The sequence below is a fragment of the Leopardus geoffroyi genome, chromosome A2 (genome assembly GCF_018350155.1).
Source record: "Leopardus geoffroyi isolate Oge1 chromosome A2, O.geoffroyi_Oge1_pat1.0, whole genome shotgun sequence".
NCBI classification, from domain to species: Eukaryota; Metazoa; Chordata; class Mammalia; order Carnivora; family Felidae; genus Leopardus; species Leopardus geoffroyi.
Genome location: NC_059331.1, coordinates 733241 through 761162, shown reverse-complemented (window position 1 = coordinate 761162; position 27922 = coordinate 733241). Strand labels below are relative to the sequence as shown.

The 27922-nt window shown below is 56.7% G+C and overlaps 1 long non-coding RNA gene across 2 annotated transcripts; it reads left to right on the top strand.

The window, feature by feature from the left end:
• The first annotated feature begins 60 nt into the window (after nt 1–60).
• Nucleotides 61–27922, top strand: LOC123604999. 2 transcript variants are annotated; one of them, XR_006715544.1, is made up of 3 exons: nt 61–686; nt 20691–20921; nt 27629–27922. It is a non-coding gene; the product is annotated as an uncharacterized LOC123604999 (long non-coding RNA). The 2 variants fall into 2 exon arrangements; XR_006715543.1 differs by lacking the exon at nt 27629–27922 and adding an exon at nt 23153–23195 and having other exon boundaries at nt 20691–22538.

Here is a 27922-nt window from a genome sequence, read left to right as displayed (position 1 = left end):
GCTGTGGTTTAGCGGCTCGCCCCTGGGCTGCGTGTGTCCGTCGTAACCTTGGGTTTCGGGCGCTCCCGGCCCCCCGTCACGTTCACGGGGACGAGAGGGGTCGTCCCGCCGGGCGGGCCGGCCGCCGGGCGTTAGCGGGCAGTGCGAAGTCGGGGCCGCGGGCCTGGAGAGCCGCTTGACCAAGTTCTCGTCTGTGCCCTCCGAGGGTTCGGAGCCTCCAGCCGGGGTGAGTCGTGAGGATACGGGCGGATGTGCCCCAGGACGGATGGTTGTGCCCCAAGACGGGCGGATGTGCCCCAAGACTTGGGCGGAGGTACCCAAAGACCTAGTCGGATGTGCCCCCAGACCTGGTCAGATGCGCCCCAGGACGGGCGATGTGGCCCCAGGACCAGGTCGAATGTGCCCCCAGGACCTGGTTGGATGTGCCCCCAAGACAGTCGGATGTGCCCCCAAATCTGGTCAGATGTGCCCCAAGAGGGGCGGATGTGCCCCAAGACCTGGTCAGATGTGCCCCCAAGACGGGCGGATGTGGCCCCAAGACCAAGTCGGATGTGCCCCGGGACGGACGTGCTGCCGGTTTCGCCAGGGAAGACCTCGCGAGGCCCCTCAGTTTCCGGCAGCAGAAGCGTGGTTAGCCTTGTGTTCTGAACGCACGGAATAAGACAGGTGTTCGAGACATGGTTCCAGTAGGAGAAGGTTTTTAATTAAAGCCTTAAGTGATTCCAAGAAGGATATACCTTGTTAAAGAACGTTCTCTTGGCACATGTGCTGCTTTAGAAGCAGACCCTTTTATGCAGCTGTGAGTCTCAGGGATTTGGGTTGTATGTTTATTTTTTTTTTATTATTTTAATTTTTATATTAGAGCGTGTGGGGGACTTGGGCGGAGGGAGAGAGCGACACAGTCCCAAGCAGGCTCAATCCCTGAGGTCACAGCCTGAGCCAAAATCAAGAGTCCGACACTCAACTGAACCCCCCCCCCCCCCCCCCCCCCCCGCCACGGCCCTATGTTTTTATGTTTTATTTTTTTTTTAATTTTTTTTTCAACGTTTATTTATTTTTTTGGGGACAGAGAGAGACAGAGCATGAACGGGGGAGGGTCAGAGAGAGAGGGAGACACAGAATCGGAAACAGGCTCCAGGCTCTGAGCCATCAGCCCAGAGCCTGACGAGGGGCTCGAACTCCCGGACCGCGAGATCGTGACCTGGCTGAAGTCGGACTTTAACCGACTGCGCCACCCAGGCGCCCCTGTTTTTATGTTTTAAACAAGCATATGAGTGACTGCTTGGTGACGGGGACTGGGCATACGATGGTGAGGAAAATAACACTCAGGAAGCTCACAGGGTGACGGAGAGACATGTAATAAAGTAGTAACAGCAGGGGCGCCTGGGGGGCTCAGTCGGTTAAGCATCCGACTTCAGCTTAGGTCATGACCTCATGGTTCATGGGTTCGAGCCCTGCATCGGCTGTGTGCTGACAGCTTGGAGCCTGCAGCCTGCTTCAGATTCTGTGTCTCCCTCTCTCTCTGCCCCTTCTTGGCTCGCTCGCTCTCTCCCTCAAAAATAAATATACATTTAAAAAAAAAATAGGGGCGCCTGGGTGGCGCAGTCGGTTAAGCGTCCGACTTCAGCTCAGGTCACGATCTCGCGGTCCGTGAGTTCGAGCCCCGCGTCGGGCTCTGGGCGGATGGCTCAGAGCCTGGAGCCTGTTTCCGATTCTGTGTCTCCCTCTCTCTCTGACCCTCCCCCGTTCATGCTCTGTCTCTCTCTGTCCCAAAAAAAATAGACGTTGAAAAAAAAATTTTTTTTTTAAATAAAAAAAAAAAGTCTGACTGAGCCAGCCATGTGCCCCAAGTGTTTTCTGTTTTTGTTTTCTCATTTATTATTTTAAAATAATTATACATCCACGGAAATTTGCAGAATTAGTCCAGAGAGGTCCCTGGTACCTTTCTCTCTGCTTCCCCCAATGGTTATATTTTGTGTATCTATTACCGTAATATCAAAACCAGAACATTGATGTCACGTAGCGGTATGTTGAAGTCTGAGCCGGATGATGCATAGACTTGAATACTCACCACCCCAGTCAACATACAGGGCAGCTACCCTCCAGTTACCCCTGATAGACAGCCCCCCCCCCCACCGCCCACTGCCACCCCTCACCCCTGGGTGCCACAAATCTGCTGTCCATCTCTGTAATTCCCTGAGAATGCTCTGTAGATGCAACCACACAGCACCAACTTTTGGAGATCTGGTGATCCCACTCAGCACAATACTCCAGAGATGCCTTCAAATTCTCACATGGATCAGGAGTTCTTTCCTTTTTGTCTGAGTTGTGTTCCATGCTGTGCATGTAGCGGATAATCTCCCTATTTTTTGTTTTTTAATTTTTTTTTATCAAAAAAAGGAAATTATTCTGGGTGGGCCTGAGCTAATCAGGGGAGCCCTTTAGAAGAGGGACTGGGGTCCTCATGAGGTCACAGACTCTCCTCTGGCCTTGGGGAAGCAGGCCGTCACAAGGGATGCGGCTGCCAGCGAGGGAATTCTGTCATCGGCCTTGTGAGCCTGGAAGGGGACCCTGCCTCAGAGGCCGCACAGGCCCAGCCCGCTCCAGGTTCGCCACCGTGGCCATCGGAGCAGGATGCCGGGCCACGTGTGCCCTCGCTCTGGACCCACAGAGACGTTCAGAAGAGTGTTGCTTTCAGCCCCTCAGCTCGCGATAACTTGCTACGTGGTGGTAGAAGGCAAGTACGTGGCGTTCCTCTGTCCGCTGTGGTGGGGTTCCCGCGTTCCCTGACTTGCCTTCCTCGTGGTCCCCCCGCCACCTTGCCCCCCAGAGGCCCGGCTCAAGTTCCAGCTCCTTCGTGAGACCCTCCCTGGGGACCCACGGCCGGTCTGCACCTAAAGCGGGGTGGCCCCTGCCACAGTCTCCGTGTGTCCTGTGCCCGGGGCACGTGGCGACCGGCGCTTCCTGCCCCACTTAGCGCGGAGACGGCTGCGGCACGTATGCTGGCGGATGAAAGGTGAGCAAGGCATGGCGACCACACGTGTGTCCCCTCGCCCCTTTCTGTCCGCCCCAGGAGCCCGTTCTCCTCTTGAGGCTGGCGGCCCCCTCGGCCGGGCCCGAGAGCGAGGAGGACGGCGGTGCAGCCGAGCCCCGCCGACTGTAGTGGGGGACTGGCGTGGGAGCCCCTTTGGCTGCCGGAGCAGAGCATTGTAACCCAGTGTCTTAAAACCAGAGACACTTACGGTCTCGTGCTTCCGGAGAAGTCTGACCCTCTGTCAGCAGGATGGGTTCCTTCTGGGGCTCTGAGGCAGCATCTGTCCCACATCTGCCTCCCAGCTTCTGGGGGCTCCGGTGGTCCTTGGTTTGTGGACACGTCCCTCCTCTCTCTGCCTGTGTCTTCGCACGGGCTCCTTCCCTGCCGTGTGTCCCTGCTCCTTATAAGGGCACCAGTCATTGGCTGTAGGGCCCACCCCGATCCATTACAGTCTCATCTTCACCGTTGGCAAAGACCGAACTTCCGTCACATTCCGAGGTTCCTGGTGGATGTGAAAATGGGGGGAAGACCGTTTAACCCAGTCCTTGTAGTGCATGGGAGCAAATGAACCTTTGTTGTTCACGGACGCTGAGCTGCAGGGGGTTTGTTACGGCGGCCATTACGGGGCATAGCGTCGCTGATTGTCACCGTAACGTAATTTTTTGTCTACATACTTGTCTTCCCCAGACACTGACCTCCCGCCAATGGGAGATGGCGCGTCATTCACGACTGTATTGTACAGGATGGGGAAAAATTAGTTTTGCCAGCGGGCACCAGAACATACTTTAGACACACAAGTGGGCTTGTTTAGGGAAATACCTTAATTGGTCCTGGGGAACGGTCGGGAGGCCCTTAGGATGTGAGGCGAATGGGCTCACGGAGAAGCCACTAAGGTCCTCAGCGTGAGGGAATGGCCGCTGTTCTGGAGGAGAGGGCGAGGGGCCGTGAGGGCAGGGGCCCCACCAGAGGTCTCGGGACAGAGACATGGCTGGGAAACAAAGGCAGAGCAGATGGACGCCATGGCAACTGCCAACATCCCTTTCGGGGGCCCCTGTGCCTTATACCAGCAGTTGGCCAGACCCTCCCTGAACTGGTCCTGCTCCGCTCAAGCAGAGGGCAAGCCTGCCAGCCAGCCGCCGTCGGCGTGCGGCCAAGTCCGTCGGAGAGGCGAATGTTGACGTGTGCAAGGAGCCGGAGGAGACCCAAGCTACGGTTTAGACCAACAAAACCCTAACGTGCCTTCACGCTCCTCGGAGAACCAAGGCCCATAGACTTGACCCGGCCGCACGTTGTGCTGACGCAGGCCGGTCGGTGGGTGCAGGGCACTCCTGGAGGAGGGGGTGGATGGGACTCTGTCACATTCCTGAGCTTTGTCTGCTTACCTTGGGCCTGCGTTACTTCTGTTTTTTTGAAAAAGGTGACCAAAAAAGTAAAGATATATATATATATTAACGTTTACTTATTTGGAGGGAGAAAGAGAGAGAGAGAGGGTGAACCAGCCAGGGAGGGGCAGGGGGGCCGGGAGAATCCCAAACAGGTTCCATGCTGTCAGCACAGAGCCCAACTCAGGGCTCTACTCCACGAACCTGAGATCACGACCTGAGCCAAAATCAAGAGTCAGATGCTTGACCAACTGAGCCACCCAGGCGCCCCAGAAAGTAAAATGCCAGTAAAACCTTGGTTTGCAGTTGTGATTCGTTCCAGGGAGATGCTTATCGTCAAAAGCACTTGCATATCAAAGCGAGTTTCAAGAACTATTGGCTCCGTTGTGATCATGTGATGTTCAAGGTCACGTATTACTCGTGTTGCAAGACATCGCTCGTTTATGAAGTGAAAGTTTGTTAGAAACGTTCCCTTGTCATGCGGAACGCTTGCAGAACAAGTTACTCGCAATCCAAGGTTCTGCTGTATTTGAAGATCATCTGCATCGTGCTAGCCCTTCCCTGCTGGGACCGGCTCCCGCTGGCCCCCGTGGGGCGTGTAGCCCTGCTAACTAACCCTATGTGCCACACCTCGTTGACCTCCCTTCCCAGCACGCTGCCCCACCGTCAGCTCCTGGGGGCCCAGGCTCCCGACTTGGCCTTCAGGGCTTATCGGTGGCTTTGCTGACGGGCAGGAAGAAGGTGTACCCCCCCTTCAGCGCTGCCATTGGGGCCTCCTTGGGCATCGTGCGGGGTTGAGCAGCGTCCCTAGCCCCCACCCGCTCGATGTCGGGACCACCCCAGTCGCGTCAACCACAGATGTCCTCAGACATTGCCCGGTGTTCCCTGGAGGCAGGATCACTCTGGATGAGGCCTGTGGCCATAGACTAATTGCATTCCTGCCATCATTCCTAGAGGTAGCCTCAAATTGTCCAGCTTGCTCCCTCGGTGTCCTCAGGACAAGCCTGGCCCCTGCACCCAGTGTGGGCTCACTGCCTGGCGCGTGAAAAAACCAACGAAAAGACAGCCCTTCAGACAGCCTTCTTCTCGAGAACTTCCGCCTGTTCATCAGGACTTCTCTTTGGGCGCAGGCCACCGCGGGAGGAGAGGAGAGCCCCATCTTTCTCTCTCCGCCGTCTCCTGGCATTCGGAAGCTGATTTTGGTGAACAGAGCTTAGTTGATCCTTCCCCCCAAACATGGCTTTCTGAGAACCAAAACCTGTCCGCCTCAGGACCCTGCTGTTTACGTGCATTACGTGCATTTAGCACGTATGAGGTTAGTTCTCACAGGGGTCGTGACATGGTGTCATCCACAGGGACTGTCCTTTGGGATGTGCACGGGATTAGCACATGGAGAGGAAATACTAACGGGACAGCTTGAGGCCCTCGGCCGGGGTTTCTGCACTGGATGTGGATCATAGCCGTATTGCTTTTCTAGGACCGTGGTGACAAAACGCCTCAAGCAGAGATTGAGCATCTCCTAGTCAGGGAAGCCAGAAACCCAAACGGAAGGTGTGGCAGGGCCACCCTCCTCCTGGAGGCCCCTAGGGAGGAACCTTCCTGCCTCTTCCAGCCGCTCAGTGGCTCCGGTGTCCCCTGGTGTCTCTTGGCTTACAGGTGCTGTCTTTTCTCTGTGTCCGTGTCCACATTCCCTTCATCTTACAAGCACGCCGCCCAGTGGATTTCGGTCTCTCACCCACTGTGACCTCATCTTAACTAATTTCATCTTGGGATGCCTGCGTGGCTCAGTCGGTTGAGCTCTTGGTTTCGGCCCGACTCTTGGTTTCTGCTCGGGTCATGGCCTTGTGGTTCATGGGTTTGAGCCCCGAATCAGACTCTGCGCTGACACTGTGGGGCCTGCTTGGGATTCTCTCTCTGCCTCTCTCTCTCTCTCAAAACAAATAAATAAGGGGTGCCTGGGTGGCTCAGTCGTTTGAGTGTCCGACTTCGGCTCAGGTCATGATCTCGCGGTCTGTGAGTTCGAGCCCCGCGTCGGGCTCTGTGCTGACAGCTCGGGGACTGGAGCCTGCTTCGGATTCTGTGTCTCCCTCTCTCTCGGCCCCTCCCCCGCTCATGCTCTGTCTCTCTCTCTCTGTCGAAAATCAACATTAAAAATTTTTTTTTTCGGGGCGCCTGGGTGGCGCAGTCGGTTAAGCGTCCGACTTCAGCCAGGTCACGATCTCGGGGTCCGTGAGTTCGAGCCCCACGTCAGGCTCTGGGCTGATGGCTCAGAGCCTGGAGCCTGTTTCCGATTCTGTGTCTCCCTCTCTCTCTGCCCCTCCCCCGTTCATGCTCTGTCTCTCTCTGTCCCAAAAATAAATAAACGTTGAAAAAAAAAATTTAAAAAAAAAAAAAATTTTTTTTTCAAAATAAATAAACATTAAAAATTTTTAAAAAGAAAACTAATTACATCTGCAAAGACCTTCTTTCCAAATAAGGCCCCATTCATGGGTTCCTGAGGGTTAGGACTTCAACGTGACTTTCGGGAGACACGTTCAACCCATAAAAACATCACAGTTACCAAGTTCCTCACCATACCTCTTTTGGTCAGCGTTGCCAGGTAAAATAGGGGATTATATCGCTAGGTACATGTTACGTGCAAATTATACATGGTACACGTGAGACGCGGTATTAACACACAGCTACTGATTTACTCTGAGTCCCTCTTTATCGCATCCTAAAAAAATACTTGTTACGTATGTAAGTTTCATAGGTCACTGGGTGTTCTGTATTTTTATTTGGTAAATCTGGCAACCCTATTTATTAATCGGACTTGTGTAGACTTTTCTCCAAAGGGGCAAATGGAGCTTCTAGGAACATTACGTGGATTTGACTATTTCCGCGAGAACCTTTGGTGGCGTCAGTTGTTTTGGCTCATTTAACAGGGAGCTTTCAACAGGTGCACGTGTGTCACACAAGCCTCCAGAAACTGAGGAAAATTGGTTATGAGATAGATACGGATATATACGTGTGTGTGTATATATATGTATATGTATATATTTTTTTATTTTAGAGGGAGAGAGTGTGTGCACAGGAGTAGGGGAGAGGGGCAGAGGTGGAGAGAGAGAGAGAGAGAGAGAGAGAGAGAGAGAGAATCTCAAGCAGGCTTCATGCTCAGTGCCAAGCATGACACAGGGCTTGATCCCACGATCCTGGGATCATGAGTGACCTCAGCCGAAATCAGGAGTCAGGCGTTCGACCAACTGAGGCACCTAGGCGCCCCTGAGATACATGTGTATATATGTTTCATTTTATTTATTTATTTTCTTTATTTTGTCAGGGGAGGGATTTATTCTGCACACAGGTAAGCAATAGTAAAGATACACATTTGTAAACACTAAAACATTCTTTATGAATGTTACTATATTCCTACACTGAATTTGCATCAAGAAATTTAATTTATCTCAATTTCTCACTTATTCCAGGTCCTCCCTTTCATCAAGTCTTTTTTTTTTTAATTTACATCCAAATTAGTTAGCATATAGTGCAACAATTATTTCAAGAGTAGATTCCTTGGTGCCCCTTACCCATTTAGCCCATCCCCCCTCCCACAACCCCTCCAGGAACCCTCGGTTTGTTCTCCATATTTATGAGTCTCTTCTGTTTTGTCCCCCTCCCTGTTTTTATATTATTTTTGTTTCCCTTCCCTTATGTTCCTCTGTTTTTCTCTCAAAGTCCTCATATGAGTGAATTCGTGATTTTTGTCTTTCTCTGACTGACAAATTTCACTTAGCGTAATACCCTCCAGTTCCATCCACTTAGTTGCAAATGGCAAGATTTCATTCTTTTTGATTGCCGAGTAATACTCCATTGTGTGTGTGTGTGTGTGTGTGTGTGTCTTCTTTATCCATTCATCCATCGATGGACATTTGGGCTCTTTCCATACTTTGGCTATTGTCGATAGTGCTGCTGTAAACATGGGGGTACGTGTGTCCTTTTGAAACAGCACACCTTTATCTCTTGGATAAATGTCTAGTAGTGCAATTGCTGGGTTGTAGGGTAGTTTTATTTTTAATTTTTTGAGGAACCTCCATACTGTTTTCCAGACTGGCTGCACCAGCTTGCATTCCCATATATGTATACTTTAATGTTCATTTTTGAGAGAGAGAGAGCATGAGTGGGCAAGGGGCAGAGAGAGAGAGAGGGAGACACAGAATCTGAAGCAGGCTCCAGGCTCTGAGCTTTGAGCCAGGTGCCCCAGCTGCCCGTTTTTTTTTTTTTTAATCAAACACTTAAAACTAACTTTATTGCAATTTGAACAAACGTTAAGTGGGTTTATGCTGATAAAATTCACATATAATCCAACTTACCCACTTAAAGCGTTCAATTCAGTGGTATTATTCGCTATGTTGTGTAACCACTACCTCTGTCTAGTTCTAGAACATTCCATCACCCCCAAAAGAGTCCCCGTCTCCATTAGCATCCATCACCACCCCTTCCCCAGCCCCCAGCACCCACAGGCCCCCTTCCTGTCTGTGGACGAGTCTGTTCCGGACGTTTCGCTCACGTGGAATCGCACACCCTGTGGCCTCTCGCGTCTGGTCCCCTCCCTGAGTGTGTCCGGGGGCCATCTACAGGACGTGTATTAGCGCTCCATTGCTTTCCGTGGCTGAGCAGTGATCTCGGGGGTGGTGTGGTCAACTAAGTCGGCCACCAGAAGATACCCGCGTCCTAACTCCTGGAGCCTGTGAAATGTGTAGCAGAAGAGGAATAGTTTAGATGCGATTAAGGATTTGGACGGGACCTGTGCTTTTGACCCAGTGAGAATGACCGGGGACTTCTGACCTCTAGAACTGAGAGAATGGATTTATGTTTTTACCGCCCAGCGTGCGTGTGGCTAACTTGTTTCAGCGGCTGTTAGGAGGTTGCAAAGGTGGGCCCTAACCCGACGTGGCTGGCGTCCTTATAAGAGGAGGACGTTGGGACACAGGGGAGGCCACGTGAGGACGCGGGCAGAAGACCGCTGTGTACACGCCAAGGGGAGAGGCCTCGGGAGAAACCGTCGAGGCCGCTTTGAGGCAAACAGGCTTGAGCAATGGGACGTACAAAGGGCCACCGGACCGCCTGGCTGAATCCTGACAGGCCCTTCAGGGGGCTCACCCCGAAAATCCATAGGTCCTAACCGACCAGTGGGCTACCTGCAGCCAGGCAGCTACCACAAAGGGGAGAGATGGATGCGGTGCCACACCTCCTTTCCTTCCCGCTTAAAGTCGCCCGCACCCGCTGCCTCTCCTCTGCTGCCCTGCCCTCTGCCAGTTCGCTTCCGTTCTGTCTCCTCCGTTCTGCCCCAGGGGACCCTTTCACCGCCTGCGCCCCCAGCTAGCACATTTGGGGGCCCCCGTCCGATCAAGAGACACCCTACTTAGACAACGCAGAAACCGGCCCCGCCAACACCTCGGTCTCAGACTCCTGGTCTCCAGAGCTGGGAGAGAATGAACACCTAAGTCCCCCATCTGTGGTATTTTCTTACGGCTGGCCGGGCAGACCGATAGAGTCGCGGCCTCGGGTGACCGACACCGGCGCGCTTGTGTGCCCCAGCCACCGCAGGGACCCCCGCGCCGGGAGCCGGGCCTGGGATCTACCCTCCGCTGGCCCTGGCTGCTGGCTGAGCTCAGGCGTGGGGGCAAAGGCGCAGCTGCTGTGGAAAACAGTGTGGCAGCTCCTCAAAAAGTTAAAAATAGGATGACCATATGACCCAGCAGTCCCACTCCGGGCATCTACCCAGAAACGCGGAAAGCGCTGAAATATCGACGAGACATCTGCGCACCCATGTTCACAGCAGCACTATCTACGGGAGACCAGAGTTGAAATCAACCCAGGTGTCCGTCGACAAAGGAAAGGCGAACACGATGTGTCCGTCCGCACGCTGGAATGTGACCCAGCCTCGGGGAGGAAGGACGTCCTGCCAGCACGCGGAGGGACCCGGAGGCCACTGTGCGCAGTGACAGGAGCCAGACACAGGACACGTCCTGTGTGACCCCACTCACAGGGGGTCCCCAGAGGAGTCCCGTCCGCAGAGCCAGAGAATAGATGGCGGGAGCCAGGGCCGGGGCAGGGGCGGAGAGTCCGTGCTTCATGGGGGCAGGGTCAGTCTGGGGAGATGGAAAGTTCTGGAGACGGGTGGTGGGGGCGGCCGGAGGACACTGTGAGTGTGCCTGGTGCCGCTGAGCTGTGCGCCCAGACGTGGTTAGGATGTGGATGTTGTGTGCCTTGTACGACATTAAGAAACAATTTGAAGTCCGTGCCTCGAGTCCGGCATTTCCCATGCCATCTGGGATGTTTCCTGGCGTGTCCAGCAGTGGGGTCAGAGGGTGACAGACACCCTGTCAGGAACGCGACCCCTCTGCCGCCCCCTTCAGTTGCTCTCCGGTGGCTCCATCCTCCACACCACGGCGACACCTGCGTTCCCAGACCGGGATAGGGGGAGTCTCTTCAACAAAGAGTCAAGGATTAGGCCCCGTTGAGTTCCCATCCTGTCTGCCTTTGATTTTTTTAAAAAAGCCTTTCATTTCAACCATTAGGCATTTCAGGGCACGCTGCACACTGTCATCTGCATTTCAAACAGGCGCCTCTGGGGAGATTTGTTTCCTTCCTCCTTTCTGTTTCCTCCTTCTTCCCCCAGACGTGTAATCTACGGCTGCTTTTATTTGTTTTCTTCAAGGTCCTCCGTCCTATCGTCTCACATTGTTCCCAGACGGTCACACAGCCACCAGCCCCCACTCCCCACCCCTTCCAGTCCCCGCCCATGCCCATACGCGTGCTCCCCCTGGCACCCGGTACCCAGATTTCTCAGGGTCACCCCACCCTGTTTCATTTCCACCCGAGACACCAAGTGGAAATAAGGAATCTGCCTTTTGTTCTAACTGAGGTAGAGCTGACACCCGACGTGACATTAGTCTCAGGTGCACAGCCTAGTGATTTGTAGGTTACCCTGCGCTCACCACTCTTGCAACATCATTGTCTAGAGTCGGGGGGCTGTGCCTGTCATCCCCCAAGGGGACTCTGCCTTCCTAAGTCCCGAAGAACCTTGGCTCCCACTGATGCCTGGCAGATTGGTGAAGGAACCCCGAAAGCACTGACCGCACATCGAAGCCGGGTTTACACCCCCCCCCCCCCGAAGGCTGCACCGGGCTAGGAACCAGGTCCGGGTGCAGGTTTGTCCCCCGCTTTTGCAACTGTCTGCACCCGATCGCACCGACGGTGCGCCCTTCTCTCCAGGCAGGCGCGCTTTCAGAGCCGGCCGGCTCCAAGGGGCTGAGTGTGTTTCTACCCTGATCCTCACCCAGGGGCAGGTTTTTAAAATTGCGGTCAAATACGTTTGGCATAAAATTGCCATTTTAACCATTTTTCAGTGCACACCTCGGTGGCCTTGAGCATACTGTCGTGCAGCCACCCCCACCCTCCATCTCCTCAACTTTCCGTCTCCCCAGACTGAGACTGGGTCCCCATGGAACACTGAAACACACTACCCCCTCCCCAGGGGCAGGATTGAGACTTGGGCTCTACTTCTTACGTGCTGCTGTCCTCTGCACGGGACAGTTCCATCACGGATCTGGGCAGGAAGTTAAAAACGCAAGCGTCTGTTTTAGTTGACTTGTATTTCATATTTGCCACAGCCTGTGGGTCAGCTTATGAGGCAAACTGTAGTGTGTTTAGGCTTTTTAATTCTTTTAATAAAGACCAGATGAATTCACTCACAGTCTTCCGAAAATGAAGTGAAACACATGGTCAGGAAGCGTCGGTCTCCTTAGCATCCAAAATTTCATTCTCTGAATGTGAAACTGATCAATAAAATGTTTTAAAAACCGTAACTCCAGGGGCGCCTGGCTGGCTCATTCGGAGGAGCACGTGACTCTTGGTCTCAGGGTCGTGAGTCTGAGCCCCACGTTGGGTGTGGAGATTACTAAAAAAAATAAGCTAAAAATAAATAAAAACTCCACAGAATGTTGTGTTTCTGCAAACCCATGTCAAGGCCAGAGTCCCTTACACGGGAGACAGACTCCCTGTGTCCTTGCTAGAAAGAAGGAGGGTGTTAATATTCCACTGGAGAACCAAAGGTTCCGGAAGCATCAGGAAAACGCTGTTTGTTCTGAAATGCAGACTCGATGGAACCCACAGTCCTCCGGGCGAAAGGAGGCAACAGCTGAGAGGGGCTGTGGCTTGCAATGAAGTCCCCCTGTGCTCGCAGCACCCCGGAGCCGGTGGGTCCCCCAGCTGCCACACCCCATGCTCTTTTGGGGGGCCTGGAAGTGCAAAGCATCAGGGAAGGGCGGCATTCAGGGAGCCCGTCTGTCAGGACGCAGTCTCGGTGCCTGGGGGACAGGCAGCAGGCACGAGGCCTGTGAGGGGCCACGGCAGGACTGTGCCTTCTGGGATCAGGGTCCGTCCCGGCTCCTTAAACGGTGCAGTTGCAGGTTGGAGGTAGTGAGTTGAAAGGAAGCTTCTAAGTGCCGTCCCCTCCTCCCAAAGCAGGCGGTCCCCACACAGACGCACAGGGAAGACAGGCCTGGGCCCTGAGGGACCCCGACACGGTGCTTGACTTGACAGCACAGAGGCAGGGGGTCAAACGTGCACAGCGCAGGGGCTCCAGCTGTGACCTCCGAGCTCACAGGTTGGAGTCCGAGACTTCGGAACAGAACTTTATTTAGGAATAGGGCCACACAGATGTAATTAGTTCAGGTGACGTCACCCTGGAGCTTGGACGGTCCCCAATCCAATGATAATGTTTTTATAAAAGGGACATCTGGGCGCGGACACACACAGGACACTCCGTCAGTGGGGCAGGGTCTCCCCCCTCGGCAGTGCTGCCATCAGGGCATCTGGGCATCGCCGGCTCCCCCCCCCCCCCCAGTGGTCTTGATGACCACAGCCGTCCCAGACGCCACCTGCTGTCCCTGGGGCGGGACTGCCCAGTGAGCACCGCTGCCGTGGGCGGGTCTCCACTAAAGGGTCTCAGCTGATGTCATGTCTTTTTTCAGCTAAAAAACCCATACAGTGTATTCTAAAATGGTCCTAGAGAAAAGCCACCAGCTATTAAAAGTATTTACTTCTGAAATTCCAGACAGGGCATACATTTCAAAGTATATATACGAATGACCAGAACGTTTGAGTATTTTTTAAGGACACAGAGATGTTACTTTTTGTTTTCAGGCTCTGGGATCTGAGGTTTTCCTTTGTTTTTTCAGAGTATGATTCCTTTTATTTGAAGTTGAAAACCAGGGCAAAGTAGACATTTCAGTGAGGATTACAGACACAGGCAGTATCCTTCAATTTTTAAAGGTCATAAATATGAGTAAAACGCAAAACTCCAACACTGAATAACTCTAGGAAACCAAAGCGCCTCGGTTATCAGCACGGGGAGGTATGCGAGAAGCGCGGGGTGCGTCCTGGCCTCGGTCCGGGAGGGCAACTTGCGTCCCCCGAGAAGTTCGCGGAACCACACAGAAACGGGGGTGGGCCAGGGGGTCCTGCCCGAAACGGCCACCCCAGTCTAACCGTGGGAACACGAGCCGAGCCCCGGCAGAGCGGCGTCCTGCAAAACGCCACCGCCCAGGGCGCCGAAACGAGTCTGAGAAACGGTCTCAGCCCAGAGGGGCCAACAGAGATGTGACACCTGATGTCACGCGGGATCCCGGGGTGGAGAGGGCCTGGGACAGAGAAGGACATGACAGGAAACAGGAAGTCTGGATAGAGTGTGGACTTGAGTCCGGAATGGAGTACCGACATCGATTCGCTACTTGTGACAAACGTACCACGCCGAGGCCGGGTGTCAGGAGTACGGGAAACGGGCGGTGGGGACCACGAGAGCTCTCCGTGCCGTCTTCGCGGTTTTACTGTGCGCGGGACAGCTCTCCAAAACTCAGCATTTACCCCAGAGCAGCAAGAGAAGTGGACGTGGCCTTGAGAAACGGTTTGAGACACGTGAGGACAGGGACCAGAGGGAGGACCTGGGGGAAACGAACGGGGAGGCCAGGGCCACCCCTGCAGGGGAGGCGGGGATCGACCTCAGAGCAACCCCAAGGGAGGCCCGGGGTCTCGGAGCTGCGCGCGGTTCTCCACCTGGGGAACCCGAGGCCAGTGCGTGGCTTCCCCCCCCCCCCCGCACAACCGAAGGGCTGGGCGGCCTTTTCCCTGTCACAAGGTGTCCGCTGGTGGATCACTGCCTCCCAGGGTTGGTCTCCCGGAACGTTCTTCGGTCAGCTCCTATGGAGAAGGGCCTTCTGCCTACACTGCAGAGAGCCCTGACGAGACCCGGCGGGAGGTGGGGGCGTGGGGGAGGGGGCGGGGGGCTCTGTGCAGCGGCGTCCTCGGGGCCACACTCCCTGACGCACCGGAGCACCGGTCCCAGCCGCCTCCGTGTGCTGCTGCCCCCCCAGCCGTTTAGTGGTTTGCTTGCTGAGAGTCTGAACGTGGACGAGGAGCAGGTCTTACTTCTACAAGTAGTTTATTACGTTTTTAATTTGTTTAATGTTTATATATTTTTGAGAGAGAGAGAGACAGGATGTGAGTGGGTTAGGGGCAGAGAGAGAGGGAGACACAGAATCCGAAGCGGGCTCCAGGCTCCGAGCTGTCGGCACAGAGCCCGACACAGGGCTCGAACCCACGAGCTGTGAGCTCATGACCTGAGCTGAAGTCGGACGCTTAACCGACTGAGCCACCCAGGCGCCCCTCCACCCAGGCCCCCTATGAGTAACTTACTATTCATAAAAACAGACACCTGTGTTGGTTACCTGGGGCAGCTGTAACGAAGCACCACTGACCAGGCAGCCCAAATGGCGGTCATTTATTCTGTCCCGGCTCTGGAGCCACAAGTCCAAGATGAAGGTGTCACAGGGCTGTTCCTGCTGACGGAGAATCTGCCTCAGGCTCTCCCAGCATCACTGGGGGGATCACTGCGATCTTGGCGTCCCTTGGCCTGTAGAAGCATCACCCCATCTCGGCCCCATCGTCGCGGGGCTTCTCCCTGCTAGTGAGTCCCAACGTCCCCTTTTTAGAAGGACGCCAGTCATTGCTTTAGGGCCCACCCTACTCCAGCGTGACCTCACCCCAACTAACTATACCTGCAACAACCCTATTCCCAAATAAGGTCCCCTTCTGAGGTCTGAGGGTCAGGACTTCAACATACGGATCTGGGGGGAGGACACAGCACAACCCATAACAAGACCCAGACTCTAAGGACACAAATACACACACAGTTCATACCAACGCAGGCTGCCGTGTCCCCACGCGTTCTCTTCCCTTCTCCCGGGGCGCATGGCTGGAGGCCCCGCTTGCCTCGCAGCTCTGTGTGCCCACGTGATTTCTCACGCGTGGGATGTGGGCATCTCAGGATCTCCACGCCGCTTGCTGGATGCCCTGCCCACTCCTTCCCGTTGGCCGGACAAGGGTTCCAGTGCCCATCCTCGCATCCCGGGTCTAGATGACCGGCCCTCGCCTTCCACTGTGCGGTTTGAGGGCGCCTGCCGGGAGCTTGGCCCTCCTTCCGGGTGCCTCTGCCGCCGGCTTTGTGTGCAGCGGTGACAGATTCTCACCCCTCAGAAGCCTGCTTCTGTCTTCTGCCGGCCGGCAGCGAGGCGAGAGCAGCCCCGTGACCAGTAGCCCCTGAAGAGCCCGAAACGCACACACGGGACCAAGAGAGGGGAGAGTACTGAGCCCAGGGGTCCTCAATCACCGGCTCTAACCCTGTGCTCACGGCTTCCTCCTTAAACGGCCGCTCGGCACCTCCGCAGCAGCTGCCTGGTCCCCCCACTCGGGCACGCGTGGATGTAGCTTTTCTATCAGCAGGTTTTCCGGAGCCTGGGAGCTTTGCTGCCGATCTGTTCTCACGATGCCTCATCTGTGGTGCCTGAGACCGAGCCAGACCCCCACCTCTGAGGCAACCCAGGCCTCTGTGTGGGCCCCTGGAGGAGGCCTAGGGCTGGAGGGGTTCTCTGTATCTGCCCCCGGCCACTCCAAGCCTTCCCCGGACCCTCCTGGCCACCGGCTCATTCAAACCTGTGTATACAGCTTGTCTTGGGCACGTGAGATCTGGGCTGAGAGCCCAGAGGGAAAGAGAATGCTCTCGTTTCACTGAGTGGGCTTGGAACGCAGTCCCAGAGACGCCCCCATCCTGGTGTCAGGGCCTGGGACGTGCCGCGTCACACGGCAGAAGGACTTTGCAGGTGGGAGCAAGTCAAGGCCCCGAAGTGGGGGTGAGGTGACCCTGGGTGCCCGGGGGGCCCGGCGTCCTCACGAGGTCCTCACGAAGAGGGAGGCAGACCCCGACCCCGAGCCGCTGGCCACGAGGATGAGGAGGGGCCACCGGCCCAGGACACGGCGCCTCCGGGAGCCGGGAAAGGGAGGAGACGGGGCTCCCTGGGGTCCCGAGGGAATCCAGCCCTGCCCACGCCTCGGTGTTGGGACTAATGGCTCCGGGACCGTCAGAGAATCAATGTCTATGACTTTAAGCCACCGAGTTTATGATGGCTTGTGTAGAAAACTGAAAAGGCTTCTCTGCTAGGGAACCACACAGATGAGGAGTCCAGAGACACCAGGCTTAGGAATCACCCCTCAGCTCACTCCCCGTCAGAGGACCCCATGCTTCGATGGCAGCCTATTCTAAACAGCCCAGAGACAAAACCTGCCTGTAGAAAGCCCGTCCTGCTGGTAGCCGAGTCGGGGGACCAGGGAGCCACCGTGGAAGTGGCAGGCGGCTTTCAAGGAAGAAGCCGTGAGTGTGGGCCTGGGGTGGGGGCCCCGGAGTCGCCGGGCGGCTCCCGTAGTGCCCGCCCCCTCTCGCACTGATGTGAAACGGATCGTGCTTTTTTTGTCCAGTGGTTTCCAGTTGTTTTTACCGTCTTAGCAGCTCGCATTCCTTGGGAGTAGACCAGGAACTGAGACCCTGACCTACTTCCCAGGGACAGGGAGCGGGGCCCTGGTTGCACAGAGGGGCAGCGACGGACACGTGCGTGCTGCTCCCCAGTCTGGAAACACGTCTGCAGGATTTTGCCGGAAAAGGCTGATGAACCGTGTTCCGGAGAGCCCCGTCAGGCCGAGAAACGAGGGACCGTTCCAGAAAGATTATCGGAAGATCGGTAAGGAAGGAATTACAGGTGGCTGATGAGCTCGGGAGACCCGACATCTTTACGCTCTCTGGCAAATTAAAAACAAAAACCACATTGTCAGATATCTGCTGCGTGGCTGGTAGCTGCCCCGAGAGACTGGCCGTGGGACCGGGCCGGGTGCCGAGGGACACCGGGACTGTAATGAACGCCCCCGAATCGCACACCGGACGGTGGTTCAAATGGCACATTCTGTGTTACGTGTATTCTGCCACCGTGTTGAAACAATTAACGGTACAGTATTTCAAAAATAATTGGATGGTACATTCTAACCGGGCGACCTGTACAGAATGTGAATTATATCTCATAAAGATGTTTCTGAGAAAACAGTGCTGTGATACGGTCTTAATTTTTTTAAGTGTGTGTTTTACTTTTAAAACGCGCATATGGGGCGCCTGGGTGGCGCAGTCGGTTAAGCGTCCGACTTCAGCCAGGTCACGATCTCGCGGTCCGTGAGTTCGAGCCCCGCGTCGGGCTCTGGGCTGATGGCTCAGAGCCTGGAGCCTGTTTCCGATTCTGTGTCTCCCTCTCTCTCTGCCCCTCCCCCGTTCATGCTCTGTCTCTCTCTGTCCCAAAAATAAATAAATGTTGAAAAAAAAAATTAAAAAAAAAAAAAAAAAGAACGTGACGCTCCTTCCCGCCCTGCGCCCCCAAAATAAACGTTGTCCCAAAAATAAACGTTGTCCCAAAAATAAACGTTGGAAAAAAAAAAAAAACGCGCATATGCAAACCTACGTACACATGCGTTACGTATGTACGTGTGTGTGTGTGCGCGTGTGTGTGTGTGTGTGTGTGTGATTCAGTGGGTATATTCTCTTCTCTGAGTTTCGTTCTCTAAGAAACCTCCATCATTCAAGAATTTTGTAATTCAAAAAATTCTTCACGGACGCTTGATTTGTGTGGTATGTTGATCTTCCTCCCAAACCCACGACCCGGCCCGACCGTGAGAGCAGCACCGGACAAACCTCAGTAGGGGGCATCCCGTGAAATCACTGACCAGCTCTCCTCCAAGCCGTCCTGAGCGTAAAAACAAGGTCTCAGCCGGAGGGGCCTGTGGAGACGTCGTGGGGGAATCCCAACAGGTCCTGGGGCAGAGAGGGGCCGCAGGGAGACTGAGGGCCTCTGAGCAGTAACACAGCAGCCCGGCCGGCCGTCAGCGGTGGCAGAGAAGCCGAACCCTCGAGGGGCCTGGGTGTGACCAGGGGCTCTGTGCCGTCCCCACAGCTTTTCTGTGAGTCCGAGACTGTCCCAAAGATTAAAGCCTAGTAATAATAGCAATGATGATTGAAGATCAGAAAACGCTTTCAAAGCACAGCATTCCTCGGCCTGGGAAGCAGTGAGCCCTGTTGGTCCCTGGGGGCGCCTGGGGGTCCCTTTGGGACACGCTGGGTCACAGAGCTGAGGGCTTATACTGCACAGCCAGTCCCCTGGAACCAGAAACCACCTGCCTCTCGCTGCCCTCCACCTTCGCAGCGACCAGAGGCCGCCAGCCTGGACGTTGGGGTGGTGGCTCCAGGCCTGTATTGGGACATGGTGGGGGGGTCCCTCGGTGCCACGGGCAGCGGTGACACATCCCAGGCCCCGGGCAGCACACGGACATCTGTCTCCCTCGTCACCCACTGTGGCTTTGAGACTATTGACGTTTTCACCTCCAGGCAAATGATGTGTCTCACTCAGCGTTTGATTTGAGAAGCAGGTTTCTCTGCTGCCTTTTGCGTACCTGGGTCAGCCCTGGGTGGGCCAGGAGCCTGGTTCTTCCCGGCCGTGTGCAGAAGCTTCGTCAGCACGGGATGAGCCGTGTGTCCAGACCTGTGCCCGCCATGGCAGCTGGGTGGCTCCCGCCGCAGCCGGCGGCCAGACTTCCACAGGCCAGGGCCTTCAGGAGCCGTGTCCCCCGCACCCCCTCGCAGGTGCACAGAGAACGGGGCTGGCCAAGGCTCACGCCCTCGGCTTTTCAGATAAACTCCAGGAGAGCAGAAGTGACCCCCCCCCCAACAGGAACGGCCCCCAGTCTCCACAGCTGAGACCGGGCCCTGGGGTGGGGGTGGGGCTGCTTGTGGCACAGACGCGTGCTGGGAGAGTCCCAAAGGTGAGCAGGGGCCCCTCTCTAGGAGAGTGCCAGCCACCAGCCCCGTCCAGATGGGCGGCTGGGGGTAGTGAATAAGAATCCAGGACGACCAGCAGAACGTTTGAGATAAAAACAGATAACTTTTAGCGTAAGTATGTGCCGTGCAGTATTTGGGACCTCTTTACGCAAAGTGATTTCACTAATGTGAGATGTCGCGACAGGCCAGTCCACACAAGCAGAAAGTGGGTTCTTGGGCACCAAGGGCTGGGGAGGGGGAGTGACTGCTAATGCGGCCGGGCTCTCCTTTTGGGGTGATGGAATGTTCTGGAACTAGATAGAGGTGGTGGTGGCACAACCTTTCAGATGTACGAGACGTCACTAAGTTGTTCGCTTTAAAATGATTATGTTACGGAAATTTCACCTTGATTTTAAAAAAGACTTCAGGGACGATGTTAGAGGGGGAGTTTGTCTCCTCTCTGCCCCTTCCCCGAGCACGCATGTACACTCGCTCGCTCTCCCTCTCTCTTTCTCAAAAAAATAAACAAACCCAGAGGGGGAATTTGTCCCAGGAGCCAGGGCATTCCACAGGATCGGGGACACCAGCCGCCCTCACAAAGCCCTGTTTAGCCAGGCTGGAAGATGCCCTCCAGGTGGGGCGATCTGAGGTCCAGGCAGGGGGCCACGACACCCCCACCCAGGACTTCACGGCCAACAGGGACCACCCCGGGTGTGCGCACGGCGCCTTCCAGGCTCTGCCACCCCCTCTCCGCACAGAAACCCATCCTGTTTGCAAGCAGGGCCCACGCAACCGGCATCTGTCCTCCTGCCCCCAACCCCTCCCACCCCCGTCCCTGGTCGGATGAAACAGACTGCCCCTGAGGCAGAGGAGCGCAGCCCGGCCCTCTGGGGGCCACGGGGCAGCGGACCCCAGTGTCCCAGTCGGACCCGTGAGAGGGAGGGTGGGCTGCAGAGGCGAGGAGCAGAGCGCGGCCACCCCACACGAGCCCGGGTTGGGAAATGGGCTGACCCTGGTAGTTTCCAGAACCGACTGACTTTTTATTTTGCAGGTAAGATACTCGCTCTGGCTTCCTGCCGCCCGTGAGTCTTTGCCCTTTGGGGGGACGGTCCCCCAAGATGTGTCTGCCCGCTTTTCTTCCAGTCGGCTGAATGCTGCATTCTCCACAGTGTTGCCTCAGGCAGCTCCACGGAGATGGCCCTGAGCTGGGCTGCCGGGCTGTGGGTTCAGGGCCCGTATCCCACCCGACGCCGGGCCGGCCAGCCCAGGCTGCGGCTCTCGGGTATTTGCCAGGGTCTCCACCTCGCGCCCCTCGGCCCGACGCCATCTCCTGCGTCCAGCTGCTCTCGCGGCCGGTTAACGGCTACGGCGTCTGCAGACGCTTGCCATCGAGGGAGACCCGGTGACCCCAAGGGGAAATAGACACTGGTCACGGTTCAGGATTCTGCTGGGCGGGACAGCCAGTCCCCGCAGGGCCCGCAGGGGGAAGGAGCGGGTGCAAGGCCGGGAGCTGGCCCCCCCTCTCCCTAGAGAGCCCTCAAGTACCCAGACGCAAGAGGGTGCGACCGTGACCGCCGTCGGCAGAGAGCTGTTACCAGGCCTTGTCCAGAGGGTGGAAAGGAAAGTGTCCCCTATTGTCTCCCCAGAATGACACACAAAACAGGGACAAAGAGAGCCTGCCTGGCTGGAAGGGCTCTCGGCCCCCGATTTCCGCAGTGGCCCTGGGGACAGCAGACAACAGGCAGGGACAGCAGAAAACGTGGGACGACAGCCCGCTTTGTGCACCACCGGCTGGCCGCGAGAGAGGCTGAGGCTTTCTGCAGCCGTGTCCATCCAATTTCAGGAGAACCGGAACCGTGGGAGGGTTCAGCGGGCCCATTGTGCCCCTGCCCTGCCCCCCCCCACAACCCCCCCGGACTCCTGGGGCCCAGCCTCCCCGCGGGCAGTTAGCACAGCTTTTTGGGAGAAGGTCCTGCTGAGCACTGGGCCCTGGAACTGGGACGGGTCAGAGCTGGGGCCTAAGGCAGCTCGGAGAGGGTGGCCCCACAGCGAGTGCCCCGGGGCTGGATGTGGGGCCCTCGGCTTGCCCCTTGTCACTCGTTCCATCCCGCCCTCGTGACTTCCACCCCCTGACCCCACCGCGGCCTCCCTCCCCAACAGGGACACCCGTCTGCCGTCCTGTCAGCACCAGGACGGAGAAGGTTCTCCCTGCTTCCCGTGGGTTACCGAGCGGAGGGTTTGTTGGGGTTTTCTGGGTTTTGGTCTCAAGACTTTACTATAGTTTGCAGGGGGAAATTTCCAGAAGGGCAAGGAAGGCAGCACTCTGCTTGGAGCCAAAGAAAACACTCAGAACAAGACACGGCGTTTCTTGCCCGTAGGAGGAGTGGGCAGGCGGCCCTCCGGCCTGGGGGGCTGCCTGGGCAAGGGACAGGTTGGACAGCCGCCTGGCACCTACCCCCCGCCACCCGTCCCTCTGCTTCCGAGCGCTCGGCACGTGGGGCGGTCCCGGGGCCCTCGAGAAAGCAGGGTCCCGAGAGACGGCGGCGGCACCACGTGAGCCCCACGCCTCCCACACCCCCAGAGAAGCGCACGCAGGGCGGCCGGCCTGGCTGGAGCCGGACGAGAGCCCGGGCCCGGGGAGAGGAGCCCCGGGCAGCTAACGCTGACCACTGACCTGCGGAGGAGAAGGACGCCAGCCCGACGGCAGTCACGGGAGCTTGGGGTAGCAGCCTGCCTTCGGGGACTTTTAAGTCAGCCACCGCGGACAGATCACCTCCGGCCTGGCCAAGCGCGGGGCTCCGTTTCTCCAGGAGGTGACGTCTGTCCAGAGCCGGGCACCGGGGGCAGGCGGGCAGGGCTGCGAAGGCAGACCGCGGCCCAGCGGGGAGGACAGGACAGGGTGCGTGGGGGAGAGGCTGCGACAGTCAGCGGGGCCAAGTGACGCACGGGGTACACGTCTGTCGTCGGGGGAAAGAAAAGTGGTCCGTGAGCCCCGGGCCGGAGGCGTGGACACGGGCAGATGCGCCCGCTCGGGGCCAGCGTGGGTCCGGTGGACGCCTGGGCGCCGAGAACTGCGCGGGCGGCGTGGACGCCTTCCCGTCTTTCACGTTCTCGGCGTGCTCGTAGCGGCAAGAAGGCCACCAGTGTTCTGCCGGGGCCCGCCGGGGGTTGGTCGGCACGGGGAGGCGACAGGGCCGGGGTCCGGGAGCAGGTCCCGGCCCCGGGCCGGCTCTGACACTAATTCCCTGTCAGAGCAGGGGTTAGCGCTGCCCTTGCACGACCCTCCTGTGAGAAACAGTGCAACTGTAAAATCACAGACCGCTGGGTCCGGGGACCACAGACAGTGACGCGACCGTGCAACCACCCGGCGCGCTGAAAACCTAGCACACCGTCTCCCAGAATACAGGCGGATGTCTCCCAAAAATGTTGAACTGTTTTTTGTTTTTTTTTTTTTCTTTTTGTATCGTAAGAATACGTCCTCCTTAAAAATTTTTTTCTTCATTTTTTTTTAAGTAATTTCCATGCCCAACGTGGGGCTCAAACTCACAACCCCAAGATCAAGAGTCATGCGCTCCACTGACTGAGCCGGCCTGGCGCCCTGAACAACATTTTTTTTTTTCAACTCCGAAATGGACAAAGGAGGAAGGAAGAGACACCAGGAGACGCGGCCCCACAGTGGACCGATGTCAGCAGCCCGTGAGCGTCCTCAGGGAGTCTGTGTTTTTATGGGAATGGGATCATTTTTTTTTCGTGCTGCTGAAGGTTTTTTTTTTTTTTTTTTTTTTTTTACTCTTTCTTTAGAAATGACCACAGGTTCACGGGCACTCACAAAGGGCGTACAGGGAAGCCCCTACACCCGGCGCCCCCTCCGTCCGCGCTGACGCCTAGTGCGGGGCCGGCACGGGGTGGCCGGAGCTCTGAGCCGCTGTGCCGCGTGTCCGCGTGTGTGCCCGGCACCCCGTCAGGATACGGAGCGTTCCCGTCACCGCGGAGAGCCACCCCCAGCTGACCCGTTGCCACCCCCCACCGCCGGGCCCCACGGATCTGCCGTCCGTCCGTGTCCATGAGTCTGTCATCGTGAGAATGTTCTCTCCCCGCCTTTGGAGATGCGCTTCTCCCGTGGAGCACAAGCCCCGAGGGCCCGCCCGGCTGTTGCCCCTCCGTAGTGTGGCCTTTGTCTCGCCAGGCGGTTTTCCGCGGCGTGCGGGTGCCGGCTGGCTTACTGAGGGGCCCCTGGGTCGGTGCCCGTCGGGGGCCGTCGTGTTCGTGCACGGGCTCTGAGCGGATACGAAAGTCTCACTTCTCTGGGGTGAATGCCAGGGACGAATCGGGCAGTTGCCGGGTCACGGCCTATTTCCCACGCCGTCTGAAGGGCCGTTTCTTCCCTTCGTCCCCGGATACGGACGTGCGTTCTCGTTTAGAGCGGCCCCTCGGGATCCCTCCACGTGAAAGTGCCATCCCGAAGGTGAGCGCAGGCTGTTCTGGCTGCCGGCGGGGACACGGGCGCTGGACGCACAGAGCACATCCTTGAAGGGGGTGACTCCCGGATGACGAGTTTCTAGAAGTGGAGTCGCTGGGCCTGGGCCTCGGGGAACACGCACACATTGACGCGCATGCCACGAGCCCAACGGTGCATTTAAACTTTCTTTTCTGTTGCGTGTTTTTTTTTGTTTTTTGGTTTTTTTTTTGCAAACTGAGATATAATGGACGCGTGACACCATACTAGTCTCAGGCACACAACACAATGACTTGGTGTTCGTGTACGTGGCCAACCGATGTCAGCGGGCCTGGTCAGCGCCCGTCACCACGCACAGGTGCATGCCGTCTTCTCCAGGCCGTGCTCTCTTAGCAGCTTTCGAATTCACAATACAGTCTCGTGACCTATCCCACACGTGACAGGTGACCTCACTTTGTAACTGCAAGTCTGCACCTGTCGAGCCCCGTCACCCGTTTCCCGTGCCCCCGCCTCTGGCACCCGCCAGTCTGTTCTCTGTGCCCCCTGAGCTCGGTTTCTGTTTCAGATTCCACGCAGGAGTGAGATCACACAGGGTTTATCTTCCTCCGCCCGGCTTCCTTGACGCGGCATAATTTAAACTTTTTACAATAGATTATACGGACCGTTAGTAAAAAGTTATGCTTTATATCGGCGTGGGGCTCACCTATATAAGTGTGAAGGATGAATACACGCTGTGACCGGCTTAAAGCTTCATCAGCCACACGGCCACCCCTTCCCGGAAAAACAAAACGGAACACGAACGCCATCTCCCTTCGGGTGAGCTCTTTGGTCGCCAGTGCCGAAGGCCCCTTCCCGCTCATCCCACTGCTAAGAGCTGCATTTTCACACTCTGCTCTTTTTTTTTTTTTTTTTTTTTTTTGGCTTGGTCCTTGATGATTTACAAGAGGTGTTCTCAATTCAGGATATTCATCGTGCACCCGTATGTGTAATTGGTTTTAAACATGTCGATCGATGGTCAGATCGCGGACGGTTTCTGCCTATGGTTTCTGGCTTCTAGAGCGTGGTTACGAATGATTCTCTCACCCCAGGATTAAAAAAATATCCCTATGTGGAATTTCTTCTAGGACGTTATGGTTCAAGAATGACCCTGGCCCGTGTTTTCTAAGTGAGCTTTTCATTTCCGAATGATTTGCTCCCCCCGCCCCACGTCCACACCTGACCTTCCCTCCAGGAAGCGGCCCCGGCACACCGCTCGTTCTGGAGCCATGGGCTCAGGTTCAGAAAGGCCGCGTCTCTGCCGTTTCTCTGCTCAGCCCCAGCGACTCCCGCTCCGTAGCAACCCTTGCATCCGAGTAAGCCAGAGGTCTGTTCCCACTCCGTGGGGGAGGCGAGGAAGTTCGTGGTGGTCGTTCTCTACTTTCCTCCTCGCCCCCACACACCTGACGGCACCTGAAAAGACCCAGATCCCAGACGTGTTCCAGGACAATGGCAGTGCGCTTGGTTTCTACCCCTCGTGCAGCCGGGGACCCTCCCGGCTGGTCCTGCCGGGCTCCCTCGCGGTCCTCGGACTCGGCCTGCCTGTGTCATACAGAAATCCCAGCCTCAGGAAGTAGATTTCACCCATTTCTCCGGCAACGTCTTCTGTCTGCTCCCGGATCCCGTCCAGGATTTCACGTTGTGTTCTGTCGTCCTGCCTGCCCAGGCTCCTCTGGCCAGAACTTCTTGTCATCTAAGAATCTGCTTGGGGACGCCTGGATGGCTCGGTCGGTTAAGCGACCAACTCTTGATATCGGCTCTGGTCGTGATCTCTCAGTATCGAGTTTGAGCCCCACGTTGGGCCTGCTTGGGATTCTCTCTCTCGGCCCCTCCCCCTCTCGTGCTGTCACTCGCTGTCTCTAAATAAATAAACATTTAAATAAAAAAGAATTTGCTTGACTTTTTTCTCCCACTGGCATTTACGTGAATTCCTTCTAATCTCCAGAAGGTGGGTTTTCTCATCCCTCCGTGTTGTGGGTTCAGTTGTGTCCCCCAGAGACAAAGGTCCCCACGTCCCAACCCTTGGAACCTGTGAATGGGGCCTTATTTGCAAGTAGGGTCTTTGCAGAGGTAATTAGTTAAGATGGGGTCACACCGGAGCAGGGTGGGCCTGAATCTGATGATCGTGTCCTCATAAGAGGAGGGGCACTGGACACAGACGCACAGAGAAGCCACGTGTCGGCGGAGACGAGGATTGGAGTGACGTGTCCACAAGCCAAGGGGCGCCTGGGATGGCCAGGGAACCACCAGACGCTGGGAGAGAATCGTCCCCTGGAGGCTTCAGAGGGAGGGCGAGCCTGTGACACCCTGATTTTGAACTTTTGGCCTCCAGAACTGGGTGGGAACAAATTTCTGTTGTTTGAAGCCACTCTGTGTGGTCATTTGCCGTGGCAGCCGCGGGAAACTCACACACTCGGTCGCTCGGACCTGGTGCAGAGCACCAGCAGGGCCACAGGCTCGGGGACACAGGTCAGCCACATCGTACAGGAGGCACCCTCCCAAACGTTGCTTCGGAGCTGGCCCCGACAGGGAGCTCCCACGCGGGCATCTCTCCAAACGGACTGTCCCGCAGAGGGTCGTACCCGCTGGGGGCCGGTGCCCACGCCCGCGTTTACAGCAAAAGTGGTAGATACAGGCTCAGCAAGCAAACGTGGGATCTCTTCTGTAATAACACCACGGCAGCAAGGCTGGCACGGGAGCCGGTGCCCAGTGGAGAGACTTGACCTTGTGTGCAGCTGGGGACAACATGCCGTGGGGAGGGGTGTGCAAAGCAGCCGGCAGCTGCTCCAAAGTTACCCACGGAATCACCGCGCGACCGGCGACTCAGATCCTGGGCGTGCACCCGGGGAATGGAAAGCAGGGGCTGAGACAGACACCTGCACCCCCGCGGTCACGGCAGCATGATTCACAACGGCCGAAAGGTGGAAACACCCCATTGTCCCTCCGTGGATGAAGGACAAACACGGTGTGTCCACCCACACGCCGGAATGTGACCCAGCCCCAGGGAGGAAGGACGTCCTGCCGCCTGCCACCACGTGGACGGACCCGGAGGCCACTGTGCGCAGTGACAGGAGCCGGACACAGAAGGGCACGTCCCGCGTGACCCCACGCACAGGGGGTCCCCAGAGGAGTCCCGTCCACAGAGACAGAGAGTAGACGGTGGGAGCCAGGGGTGGGGCAGGGGGCGGGGAGTCCGTGCTTCATGGGGACAGGGTCTCAGTCTGGGGAGATGGAAAGTTCTGGAGACGGGTGCTGGGGGCGGCGGCACGGCAGCGTAAGCGTGCTTCGTGCTGCTGGGCTGTGAGTAATGGTTATGATGTCAAATAGAAAAAATGGAAAAAGGGGGCAGTTGGTGCTCAACCCAGGGTCCCAGGGTGGGGCTGGCTGCTCCCCGGGGCTGAGGCCTCCTGGTGTCGCCATCCATGCAGGTGGCCAACTCGGACTCAAGAACACCAGTTAAACACACACCTGTCTCGTTCTCTTCTCTCGTCCTATAGGCCACGTGCAGAATCCCAGGAGCTGTGGAGACAGCAGCACGGCAAACCCTGGGTGACATGATGCTCCGTGCTGTCCCGACACCAAGGTCGCATGACAGCGGCGACACCGGGCCTCTGGAACTTTCGGGGAACGACCCGAGTCGGCCCGCAAGCTGCAGAGAGGCCACAGAACATTTGGAAACATACCTGGCTCCCTAGGGATCCGGGCCTGCATGCCTGGCCTCTTCCTGCTCTGCCTGGGGACCCTCCCTGCCCCCAAAAAGATTCGTCCATGTTATAAACCCTGGAAACTGA